This window comes from Dermacentor silvarum, chromosome 4 (genome assembly GCF_013339745.2).
Source record: "Dermacentor silvarum isolate Dsil-2018 chromosome 4, BIME_Dsil_1.4, whole genome shotgun sequence".
NCBI lineage: Eukaryota > Metazoa > Arthropoda > Arachnida > Ixodida > Ixodidae > Dermacentor > Dermacentor silvarum.
In genome coordinates, this window is record NC_051157.2 from 11,633,856 (window position 1) to 11,645,874 (window position 12,019).

Consider the following 12,019-nt stretch of genomic DNA (forward strand, 5'->3'; position numbering starts at 1 on the left):
AATGGTCGGTCATTCACTCATGATGCGGGGGCATGCACAGCATTTTCTTCGCATCGAGAATTTTCGCGAGTAGCCATAACGCCTCCGCGAAGCGCAGGGGCTCGAAATTAAGCGCCCGTTAAATTCCCCGCAGAAAGAGCACAAAATGATAGAGCAGTCCGAAGACACTGCAGAACTGGGACGAAATCTGCCGCTCCCCGTCCATACCGTATACGGCTGACCCTCAAGAGCTGAGGCAAGCGGATTGACACTCAACCGGCGACACAGTCGCTATAGGCGTCAACCGAATTAAAAGCTTCCCACCACCCTGAGCTTGACCTTCCTCCACGCCCCCCTTATCGTGAACGTGCGAGAACGACGCATCTCTTTCTTTCTTTTCCCCCTCTGCGACACTCAAATGATGCGCGGACCTGCAAATGAGCGCGCCGCACGTAAGTGGCGGCCCCTCTGAGAGAAAACGCCGATTGCCGACTTAATTCGGCGGGCTCAACGACCCCGGCGCCTGCCACTTCCTCGTACTGCAGCACGCTTCGTCGCTGTGCAGCAGCGCCAGGCTGCGATACGCCGCGCAACAAAGAACAACCGAGAGAAAGAACGGCCGCGAGCGTGCGCGAACGTCGAGTTGGAAACTAACTGCAGAGTTAGGGAGATAACGCCGTTAGCGTTTAGTGCGCGTGTTGTACTGCGGTGCGCTAACAGGTTTGCGAGCGAAGCGAGGATCAAACGACGACTAGAGGTCGCGGCGAGCAAACTCGGCGCACTGAGCGCGGTATACATACATCGGGCACGTACAGTCTACCCCAAACACTTACGCGACACGTGCGAATATCGGCTGTTGGGGCATGGTCCTTGTAGCTTAATGGATCGTCCTATGTAGGTCGCAAGAGCCAAGACTCAATTCGCCAGATTTTTTTTTTAAAGCAAATTCCTGTTCCGTGAACTTTTGCGGTCAACTGTAGAATCGCGAGTAAGTTTGGAGAGCGCGACATAGGCAATGAAAAAAAATTAAAATTCCTTCTCGCACAGTTCCGCAACGTGGAATTGCTTAAATACCCTACATTATTGGCACAACACGCATACGTTGGCTATGCCACTTGATTTCAGACGGAGTACACAGGCTGCTTACAGAACAGACACACACACGCGGTGGGAGGGGGGCTTTCCTGCGCATCATTAGAGCACAAATCATTGCTCGAAAAGAGGCTGGCCACGACAAAAGGGGCATCCAGAAACCCACTCTCGACAGACGTCTAACGCTACTCGTACACCCGTTGCGAAGGAAGTACACTATGGTTTGCTCGAACAAGGGAGACACCCAATTAAGTATTCTGTCATCGATTACAGCTGAGATAGGTGATATATATATATATATATATATATATATATATATATATATATATAGGGCGTTTCAGCGATTACTCATAAAATGTTTTAGCGGTTGCCTGTGACAGATAGCACAATTCTAGTTCATGAGCTCGTCTACTCGAAGAGGCGGGTTTTACTCGCACAAAAAATTGAACTGCATAATCGACTAATTAACAAAAATTCCCTAATTCAGTTTTTATTGCGATAGCAATTATATGGACACTCCAAAGCAGATTTCTGCCGTCGGCGTCGTCGTCGCCGTCGCGTTGAGGTTCCGTATGACGTCAACGGCGATGAAATCGTCACCGCGCTCCGGACGCTGTATGTGCGAGTGAAAGGGCACGAGGGACGCCCGCTTTCACGGAGAGCGAACGCACGTCGGAGAGCAAACGCGCGTTCTGCGCCGTGCTCCCTGAACGGCTGCAGAATTAAGCGTCTCTTTCCTCCTTTCCGTATATATAGAGAGAAAACGCTACTTTTTCCGTCGCGCGAAAGGCTGGGGCGAGGGCGACGTTTAGGTGCAGCACCAAATGCGTATTTGTATTAAAAAAAAAAAAAAAACGCCGCGCGCGTTCGGTGCGAACGCGGGCAAAACGCCGACGGCGTCGACAACAGTTCTGCACGTTGCTGCAGTGCTGCTGCATGCCCAAGTTTATACAGCTGATAAAACTACTATCCTTACTGCGTATAGCTCTCTACTAATTTGCTATCGCAATTGATGCTTCGCCTTTCGGGTGAAACTGCGACAATTTTTTTAACTAATTACCTTATGGCCAATATTGAAATTTACAAAGTTATAGCCTTGGAGTTCGCAAGGCGGATCCACTTGGAACGAATTCTCAGGATGACACCAGTTTCGAGATATTAATTCCCGAACTTTGTGGAGAAATGCATTGGCGTTCCAGTTACTTTCCAAAACGTCATTTTATGCATTTAACTGGGACGCCAATGCATTTCTCCGCAAAGTTCTGGAATTATCTCGAAACCAGTGTCATCCCGAGAATTCGTTCCAAGTGGATCCGCATTGCGAACTCCACGGCTAGAATTTGTAACTGCAATATGGGCCATCAGGTAATTAGTTAAAAACTTAATTCGTGAATTTTTGTTAACTAGTCGATTATGCATTTCATCTTTTTGTGCAAGTAATGTCCGCCTCTTCGAGTAGACCAGCTCATGAACTAGAATTGTGCTATCTGCCACAGGCAACTTTAAAATATTTTTGAAAGTGTTCGCTGACACATCCGGTATGTTATTGTTAATACATGGGTATTCGCCTAATGGCATCGTAGCAGCCGGGTTTTTGAGACACGGTACATATGGATGAAAAGTTGCAGTCTTAATGCACCTATTAATGCATCTATTACCAGTTAGGTTGCGCCGCAGTGTATTGCGGCGTACTCCACAAGGCGTATTTCCATTTGCTAGTAGGTACAGCGTTTGACCGCTGGCGCCACGCTGCGCCGCTCGCGCGTACCATGCTACGAGCCGCCGCCGTTGGAACGGAGGAGGCGTTGACGGAGAAAACGCTGGGCTGGTGGTCACTTAGCCTGCTGTTGGGATCGGTGGTATTATAAACGCATCACTGTTTTGATGATCCAAATATAATCTCACTATCAGGGAGGGAGCAGCCTACCTGACTGGAGCAGTATTTTTTTATTTGGGGTGTTGCTACGCTGCGCTCCGCAACACCCCAACGACCGCCGCTTCGCGTCGGCGCCCGGCTGCCGCCGCGGCGCCGGGGTTCAAGCGACCGCGCTGGCAAACAGAGAGAGAGAGAGAAAAAAAAAAAGGAAAAACGTGATATTAAGGGAAAAAAATATATAGCCAGAGCGGGTTTCAAACCCGCGTACGCAAGATCCCGAAGCGAGCGTCGTCACCACTCAGCCATACAGCCACGCTTCCAGGGGTTGCATTCGTGCTAACCATATGATTGCGTTCGAGCGCCCTCGGTGAACGGAACCACCTAGAAACGCGGTACGCGCGAGCGGCGCAGCGTGGCGCCAGCGGTCAAACGCTGTACCTACTAGCAAATGGAGTGTTGCCACCGGTACGGCGCCTGCCCGCTCGTGTGCCAATCGAGGACAGGCGGAAGAACGAGAGTGTACAAGAAAAGGCGCCGTGTACCCTTCATGCATCTCTTATTATCTCGCGTACACGTGACAGAGTACGCAAGGACAGCCTTGAAGGGGGGAATGAAGTGATCAAACGATCATTGCAAGAAAGATGTCGCTGCCTCCCATACTGTACGGATGCAGTCGCTCGTGCAGTATATGCGTTGTCTTATTTGATTTAACATGCTGCTTCGGTACGACGAAAATGCAGGACAGAGGACACCGAAAAAAGCGACGAGGTCAAGCGTTGTCCTCGTCGCGTCTTTCTGTGTCTCCCATTTCCAAGCACAACTGGAAAGTCACCGACCAGCCTAATCTGTCACGTTTCTAAATTACGCTTAACGCTTCCCTTCCCTCTCGTTCTCTCAGGCCTTTCTTATTATTATTAATCATCGCCGTCATCGCTGCCGCTTGGTTGCCGCTGCTGTTATAACCATAATCGAAGAGAGCGGAAAGGAATCGCAGAGGCGGCGACAGCCAGTTGTCCAGAACGTAAAGACCGATCGAAACTCGCAGCGTGAGACTGCGTAATGAACACGACCACATATCGAGCATCCGAGGTGAACGCTCGCCGAAATCAAGTCACGTCGCGTGTACACAAAGGTGGCGACGTCCGACACTTCTGCACCCAGACCTTCAGATTTGTTCAAATCGTGGGGCCGCGACCAAAAAAAAAAAAAAAAAAAAAAAAAAAAGCCACACAAAACGAAGAGGATAAGAGCGGAACTATGAAAGAGCTTAATAAGTCGGTCTCTGGCGAGCGGGCATCTATTTTAGGCCTGTGGCGGCGCCGCCGTACCAAGAGCGAAGGGGGAGGGCACGGCACTTCTCTTTAAACACAGGTGGAGCCACCTGCCGGGAGACTGGGGAACAAGTGCACTATGCAGCAGCAGCCCTGCGTAGGCGCCAGCAAGGTGCCGCGCTAGTTTCACTTTGCGTTGACAGGTTGTACCGCTAGTGCGAAGTTGTTTTCCACGACTAATAAGTTACGTTCGCGTTTCTCACTCTGACAGGTCGTACCGTACGCCTTTACTAGACATCAATGTGACGGACGAAAAATCGAAACGAAAAGAAAACGTTGACGGTCGCTGAAGGAAAATCCTTAAAAGTGCCGCCAAAGATAGTCGCAGCTGGCCCGACAACGACCACGACGGCTCACGTGTCGATGAACGGAGACCGGATCTAGGACATAGCCTACTTGTGCGCCAATGAAACATGACGACGATAAGAGGGATGATCACTCCACAATACCTGGACTAAGTACAGTGAACAGCCACGGCTGAAGAAAAGAAGCTTCAGACCACCAACATTGCGTCGGCGGACCACTATTGACTAAAAAAAGACGCCGTGTAGCGAATAATCGCCGACGCGGGTAGTGGAAGGGAAACGGCCTGCCTACACACTGAAGATGCGACATATCCTGATAAAGCAATCGGCTGAGAGGGCCCAGAAAGGCACAGCACGCACGCAATAGTGACAACCTCACTATGCACTACAGTAGGTGGCTAAAACAGAGGGACCCCCACAAGTTGGCTTCTCCTCATAAAGCCTTTTACCGTGGAGAAGGCAGCTTTGACGAAGGCTTTCAATGATCTGACGGAGTCATTCAGGCCATCACCACCTGGTGCGAGATGCTAAGCGCGCGCTTATATCGCCACTGAGTGGGTTTTGCATGTACTGCATTTGTCGAAATAATAATAATAATAATAATAATAATAATAATAATAATAATAATAATAATAATAATAATAATAATAATAATAATAATAATAATAATAATAATAATTCAGTACGAAGCCTGAACTCGGTGAAATCAATGGCGACGTCAAACGACACCATTTTTGCACCAGTCGGTGAAATAATAGTGACGTGCAGCATTTCCACACTAGTTCATGAAGCTCGGGAGAACCTCTGAGCGTACGCAGTATATCCTAATAAATAAATAAATAAATAAATAAATAAATAAATAAATAAATAAATAAATAAATAAATAAATAAATAAATAAATAAATAAATAAATAAAAAGCTTAGGGAAAATCTCGCGGTGATTTTTGGCCTAACGCAGGGCAGGGCGCATACTTCAGGCAAATCGATACCGAGTCATATATGCCGACTTAGACGCATATCGCGAAGAAAACGCGAGAATGCCTTGCCATACAGGTTAAGTGAAATAAACAATTCGCGGCGCACTAGCGCGGTTTACGTGAGCCGCGATCACGTCACGCAGGAGTGCCGCGAGCGTCCTTCCGCTGCAAACCGCGATGTTTCGCGGTCAGTGGAGTCCGCAGGGAAAGCGTCCGGGCACCGGTTCCGCTTTGGAGGACACGTCGTGAACATCGCCCCGTGCATCCGGTCGCACGCGCAAACGCGTCGAAGACGCCGCCAGCCAGTGGAACGGCGGCTCGGACACGATACCGCACGTGTACAGTACGCGGGAATGCGCCGCCAATTTGTGTGAACGTTTGGCCATCAGCCACGTCCTGCCGAATCACGACGATTCTCGTTGGTCGACGACTTTCCGAGATGAGTTACCCTACTGTGTTACGTAACTCCTATAGCATAACGCCTCGCTATAGAGGTACGGTAACGGCTTAGTCTGCCAACGTTCATTGAAGATTATCGCCCCGAAACGTCGAGAATACAGGCCCTAGACGAGCACCATTGATCTGGACGGGTACTAGGGAGCGAGACCACCTGGGAACACGCTGCGCAATGACTACTCCCTCGCTGTGAGCAGCTCGGAGCAGCTCGTTAAGCGTTGTTGCTAAGCCACGTTCGACTGTGTATAGCGCAGAACCCCGAGACGACACAGAGACGAAAGACATGTTCTCGCACTAGGGTACAAACAGCCCGCATCGTTACAATGAGCTTTTGGGTATAACTTATAAACGCACACACCAACAACCGACTTCTTTTTTTTTTAATCTCCAGCAAATTGGCTACAAAATACGACACCGTCTGAAAACTGAGCATCGCGACCCGAACCATGGAGTATCGGCGGAGTGACAGAGCGACCTCCGGGTACGCGGACCGACAATGCCGACGCTGGCGGAGACCAAGTTGGGAAGAAAACAAAGAGCGTGGCGCTTCCGTCATATGACGGAAATAAACGAGCGAGCGCCAGGCGAGGTCGAAGGAGCGAGGCTGGCCTCTTCCTCCACGACCGCGTGTCAGGAGTTCGAACGAGGCTCATTTGGTATTTAAATGGGCCCGCGCGGCCCTGTCGGGTCATATGTGCGCTCAATTAGCGGGACCAGTGAAGCGCAGCGTCCCTATAAAGTCGCGATAGCGGCGGGCAACCGCGCGTACACTTGCACGCGTATGTTATGTATCGCGCGCAACCCCGCCGAATGGTCCTTACTGGCGCGCTACGGTGCACGTGTGCGATGCTGTCAGAGGCGTGGAGAATGAAGCAATGAAAGGAGTCGACAATGCGACGACCGCGAAACAATGTATCGGATCTCGATCGGTCATTCGTTTCCGGCAAGGACGCATACGACGATTTTAGAAACAACACCCTCGCGTCGGTGTATTGAACGCTAATGGATAGACACAACATGCAAATTCTTCCGACACGCACCGACCCCTCGATCGTTTACAGATTGCCCCGAGCCGCGCAAGAAGACCAAAAGACTGGAAACACGCGGTTTATTCTCTGACTTCCTGCCTTTCTCACAAAGCAGGTAGGCAATCACGGAGCTACACTCAAAGTCAGAACGGTGCGGACGACCGCGGGAAGTCACGAGGCCAAAGGAAAAAAAATTGCTTGGTCGTAATCGCATGGCCTCCGAAATGTAATTAAGGAAAATTCTGCAGTGGGCTAGTTGGTTCGACATAATTAACACTGTTGCACAATGTGACGAAGGGTCAGGACTTGGGCGAGAAAAACAACGCACAAAACCTGGGCGCAAGGTGTCATGTGTTACCTTGCATTACTGTTGCTCAGTAATGCTTTTCAGATAATGCTGAGAACCAATTCGCGCCCAGACATCAGTACTTCTACAATTTTAATGTTTTTGTGTTACGTCATTTATTGTTCTCACAGAAGAGGAAAAAGAAAAAAAAAAGCGCTCCCCTGTGCGCTAACGATTTTAGAATGCCGACTCCTTTGCACGAGCAGACAGAAAACGATCGTTGCTATTACAGTTCCTATAGTAAGTATAGAACATGGTCGTTGCGATTACAAGCCATGTAGATCAGAGTACAAAGAATAAACGCATTATAAATGTAAATGTAACGAACGCGGCGGCACTCGACATCGGTTTCTTTAGAGGATGCTTATACTGTCCACCCAACCTTTCGTCGTTGCCTTGTAACCAAAAGCCAGCGTCCATATGGACAGAGACAAGACGCAGTAAGCAGCTAAAAGTAAACATCTTGGTCGCACCTACCCTCCCCTTCTCCTCTTTAAGAGAGATGCTCCTAACAACTTGTCTCATCTAACGTGTCAAAAAAAGCTTGCTTTACAAAGACATATCGCCCATCATTTGAGAAAACCTAGGAAAACTGAAAGGGTGTGCGTAACAATCGCTGGTTTGTGCAATAGTGCATACCACGAAACGTTGAAATAAACCCATAAGAAAAAAATATTGTGTGAAAATTCAAAACAAGAATTTGTAGTGTACATGCATGTTCCATTTTTCTTTGCTTTCAAACTGTTGTCAAGCTTTCACTTGTGCACTAGGCTGGCCAGAGAGCTACTAACTTCGAACAAAGAAACACACCATTGCAGCTTGGAGAGTCGGTGTGTATGACGTCGACAACATCACTGAGGTGTGCATGTGCACCACACCTGTACGCAACGAATAACATGTAATTATTTACTTGCAATCAATTAGGTTTCTTTTGCAATCTTGTAATTTAACAATTACCTTGTTAATTCGGTAACACTTCCTGTAATTCAATTACTTAATAATACATTACTCATATCATACATTTCTCTCCTCCTTGCTTAGAGGAGTCTATGACTCGTCTGATATAGAAAGAAGTTTTTGGCAGGTAAACTCACACGTTTCCATCTGTTTGATATTACGCGACTCGTATACACCTATTTTTGTGATCGTAATGCATGAACAGTATTGCCAGGGCTGAATAATATGCAGCATTATATAAAATTACATTACAGATTTGGACACCTTTTCAAGGAATGTGAACGTTTACTGCCGTCCATTATAATTAGTCCTTTATGTCTAAATGGCTAACGAGTGAAGGCCGCCAAGAGAAGGTCAACCAGATGTTGGCCAACAAATTGAAATGACTCGATAGCGATGACCACTTCGGACGTTGATGCCATGGAATCGCTTAATACGATTTTTCAGTTTTTCCCTGGCCCTACTGCCAACGCCTTCCCCAAGACCCAGCAACAACGAAGCGCTGTGGCTCATAGAGAACCCAGACCTGAGCACTGCCGCATTGAGTAATCACAATCATTTGAGCAAGGTTTTCATACGCTACTACACAGCCCTTCTACCCAACGCACACACTCAGCAAGTTTTCAGTGTCGCTGCCAGATGTGGTCACAAGAAAACGAGGGAAGATTACCAGACAAAATTTTGATAAACAACGTGTGCAGGGCTGCTGAAGACACATTTAAAGAGCCAGGCCAGCTCGTTCTATTTACTGCATTTGTGCAATATTAATTTAAGTAGGGAGCTTGGTAACATTAACATGATCGATTACTTTTTAGTAATTACCGAGTTACTTTTGTAGGACAGTAATTAGTAATCGTAACCAATTACATTTTGAAAGAAGTAATTGTAATTATAATCGGTTAATTTTTTTTCTGTAACGTGTAGAAGTTTGATGTACACCTAAGTAACAAAAACAATGATGCAGCCAACAGGTCCACAAGGTAGAAGGCAGTCGACCACCGCGCTGCTGTTCTTTCCCGACGCAAAACAAATGCGAATGCATTAACTTTAAGTTAGAGCATTATTGTTACTGTTTATGGACGCATAGGGACTGGACCAAGCCGTGGTGGAATGCACGGAATGCACAAACGCATCACGAACGCACAGTGCGATGACAATGATTTATTGGCGTCACCTTTGAAACGGGGCGGTGACAAATAGTGACCGAACGCACAAATAGGCACTGAATGCATTACGAACGATGGATGGATGGATGCTATAGGCGTCCCATTTGAAACGGGATGGTGGGTTGCGCAACCAAGCTCGTGTTATTATTTTGCCTAATGTCCTACCTCAATTTTTGAGAAACACACAAATATAAAGCATTCCAGGCATCAACTTTTTTGAACCATTACTGCGAAATCTGTTTCTGTACATCTCCAGTTGTTTGTGGTCTCCCTACTAACGATGGATGGATGGATGGATGAGGCTGAACCCTATAAATCGGGCGGTGGCCACACGCCGCCTAGCCTTGACTTAACATATCTTGTACTTTGTGGAGAGTGAAATTTCACCCCTGCCTTCATTTTTGCCACCAATCAGATAACCTCCATTTGGTTATTTCTACCCACTTAAAGTCTATTTTGCCTCCACTGTCCCTAAACCCCAATGCTTTGAAAAAATCAGCCCCGTTGTTTTGCTCTGTAGGGTTAAGCCCTGTACAGAAAAGTATGAGGTGTTCAGCCGTTTCCTCTTCCTCTCCACATGCACCGCACAACGTGTCTATACCTTGGTACTTGACTAGGTACATCTTACTCCGCAATACTCCCGTCCTGGCTTCAAACAACTAAGAGCTTCCCCTAGAATTATCATAGATATTTTCTTTGGCAATTTCGTGCTTGAAAGTTCTGTGTGTTCCCAGTGCTGATTTCGTCTGCATCCCTGTTTCACGATGGATGGATGGATGGATGAGGCTGAACCTTCTCGCAAACGAACGCAAACCTTCTCGCGCCACCTAGCGGTCGTTTCGAGAAGCGCGGCTCTGCTATCGAGGGCACATGCTTCTCGAGGGCACGTGCCCCGAGCCCGTGAAGTGGCTCCCTCTATCGCGAGCTCGGTGAGACATGGCGGCGCCACATTCAAAACCGGATTTCAACAAGCCCCTTCTTCCTCGTTCATTTTTGCGGACCACCCTTGTTCCACTCGTTAGGAAAGTGGGTCGCCGCCGGCGCCCCTTGAACAGGCCGCGTCGTCGACGGTACGGCACCGAGAGCGCAGCAGACAGCACGCTGCAACGTTGGCACGGGTCCACGATTCCAGCTGCGCGGGAGCCGGGGGGGGGGGGGGGGGGGGGGGGGGGGGCTGCATTAAGCCAGTGTACACTCATTACGGGTCCCCGAATGGGCACGAGCTCTGCCCGTCGCACCAGTCGTATGCATGCTGGGAGCGCTTTAATTCGTGCAACTTCTGAGTACGCTTAACGGCCGGTGCGCGCGAGCTGTGGCCCGCGCTAGAGCAATTAAGCTCTCGACGGCGCTCGCTGTATACGTACGTCAAGCGTCGACGGGGCAAATCGCAATGTCCTCGTCCCAATTTTGCGGGTCTTGATCATTGGCATCGCGCAGTTGCCCCAACCATCCACCCCGTCAACACCATGGCCCTGTCTACCATCGGCATGCGCGCCGCTCTATTGTTCCGTCCGCACACCATACTACAGTGGACCTATACGATACTACATATACTACAGTGAACTACTAGTATTTTTGTTCGCGGAAATATACTCGGTGAAAACCTCCTACAAATCTCACCGACAAAACCTCACCAAACCGCACTGCGCCTGACGTACGTGCCTTCCGCGTACTTAAAGACGTTCGCTTCTGCCGTACGGAAATGAGCGGGCGTAATTAAGTGGCTTTCACATTTACACACATTCGTTTGGCAGCGGTGTATCTTCCAGTGCACTCGTAGGGTGTCGCCGAACTATAGACAGTGTGGTGAACTAGAAGTAGACACTTAACGTGCTCAATGTTTAATAATTTTGTCATATTTGCTCTTTCAGCAAATCAGAGGAGGCTATGAGAGGGCGTACCTGCTAGTCAATCAGAGAAGTGAGATGGCGAATTCGAGCGTCCAGAACAGCACGTCCAGAACGAACACTCGTGATAGCAACAAAGAGCATGCCCACGCCGTTAATCGTGCGCGGGCTATCAGAATAATCGACAACGTGAAAGCGGGCAAATGAGAGCGCCCGAGAATTTCGGATCAGCTTTCGACTCGAGGGAACTGCTCCTTCTGCAGACATTTAAAGGAGTCGTCGACCTAGCACGTGGGGCACGTATACAGACAGGCTGGTGTACACATTCTAAAACGTAACCAATTCCTCGCATTCACGAAACGCATTTTGAGCGTTATCTTACAATCTCCTCAAATAGCCACAACAATCGAAGAGCCCTCCCGCCAATTCTCCGCATGACATGGAAGGAAAAAAAAAAAAAAGAAGAAGAAGAAGCAACGCATAGTACCCCCGCCATCGATGTTATCAGTCGACACGTGCGCAGAAAATACCTATACTTTCGCAGAAGCACCGGAGCGTGGCGCAATCTTCTCAATAAAAGCGGGCATTTTAGTGGGCTCAGGACGGTGACCTAGAACGCACAGCTTCTCAGCCAATTAGGAAAACGAGTGCGCCGCTCA

At 48.6% G+C, this 12,019-nt stretch overlaps 1 protein-coding gene across 4 annotated transcripts in view; it reads right to left on the reverse strand.

Annotated features, from left to right (window-relative positions):
• Positions 1–12,019, reverse strand: part of LOC119449448 (restin homolog) — a 126,077-nt gene that overhangs the window by 92,080 nt on the left and 21,978 nt on the right. The gene's annotated exons all lie outside the window — the stretch shown is intronic.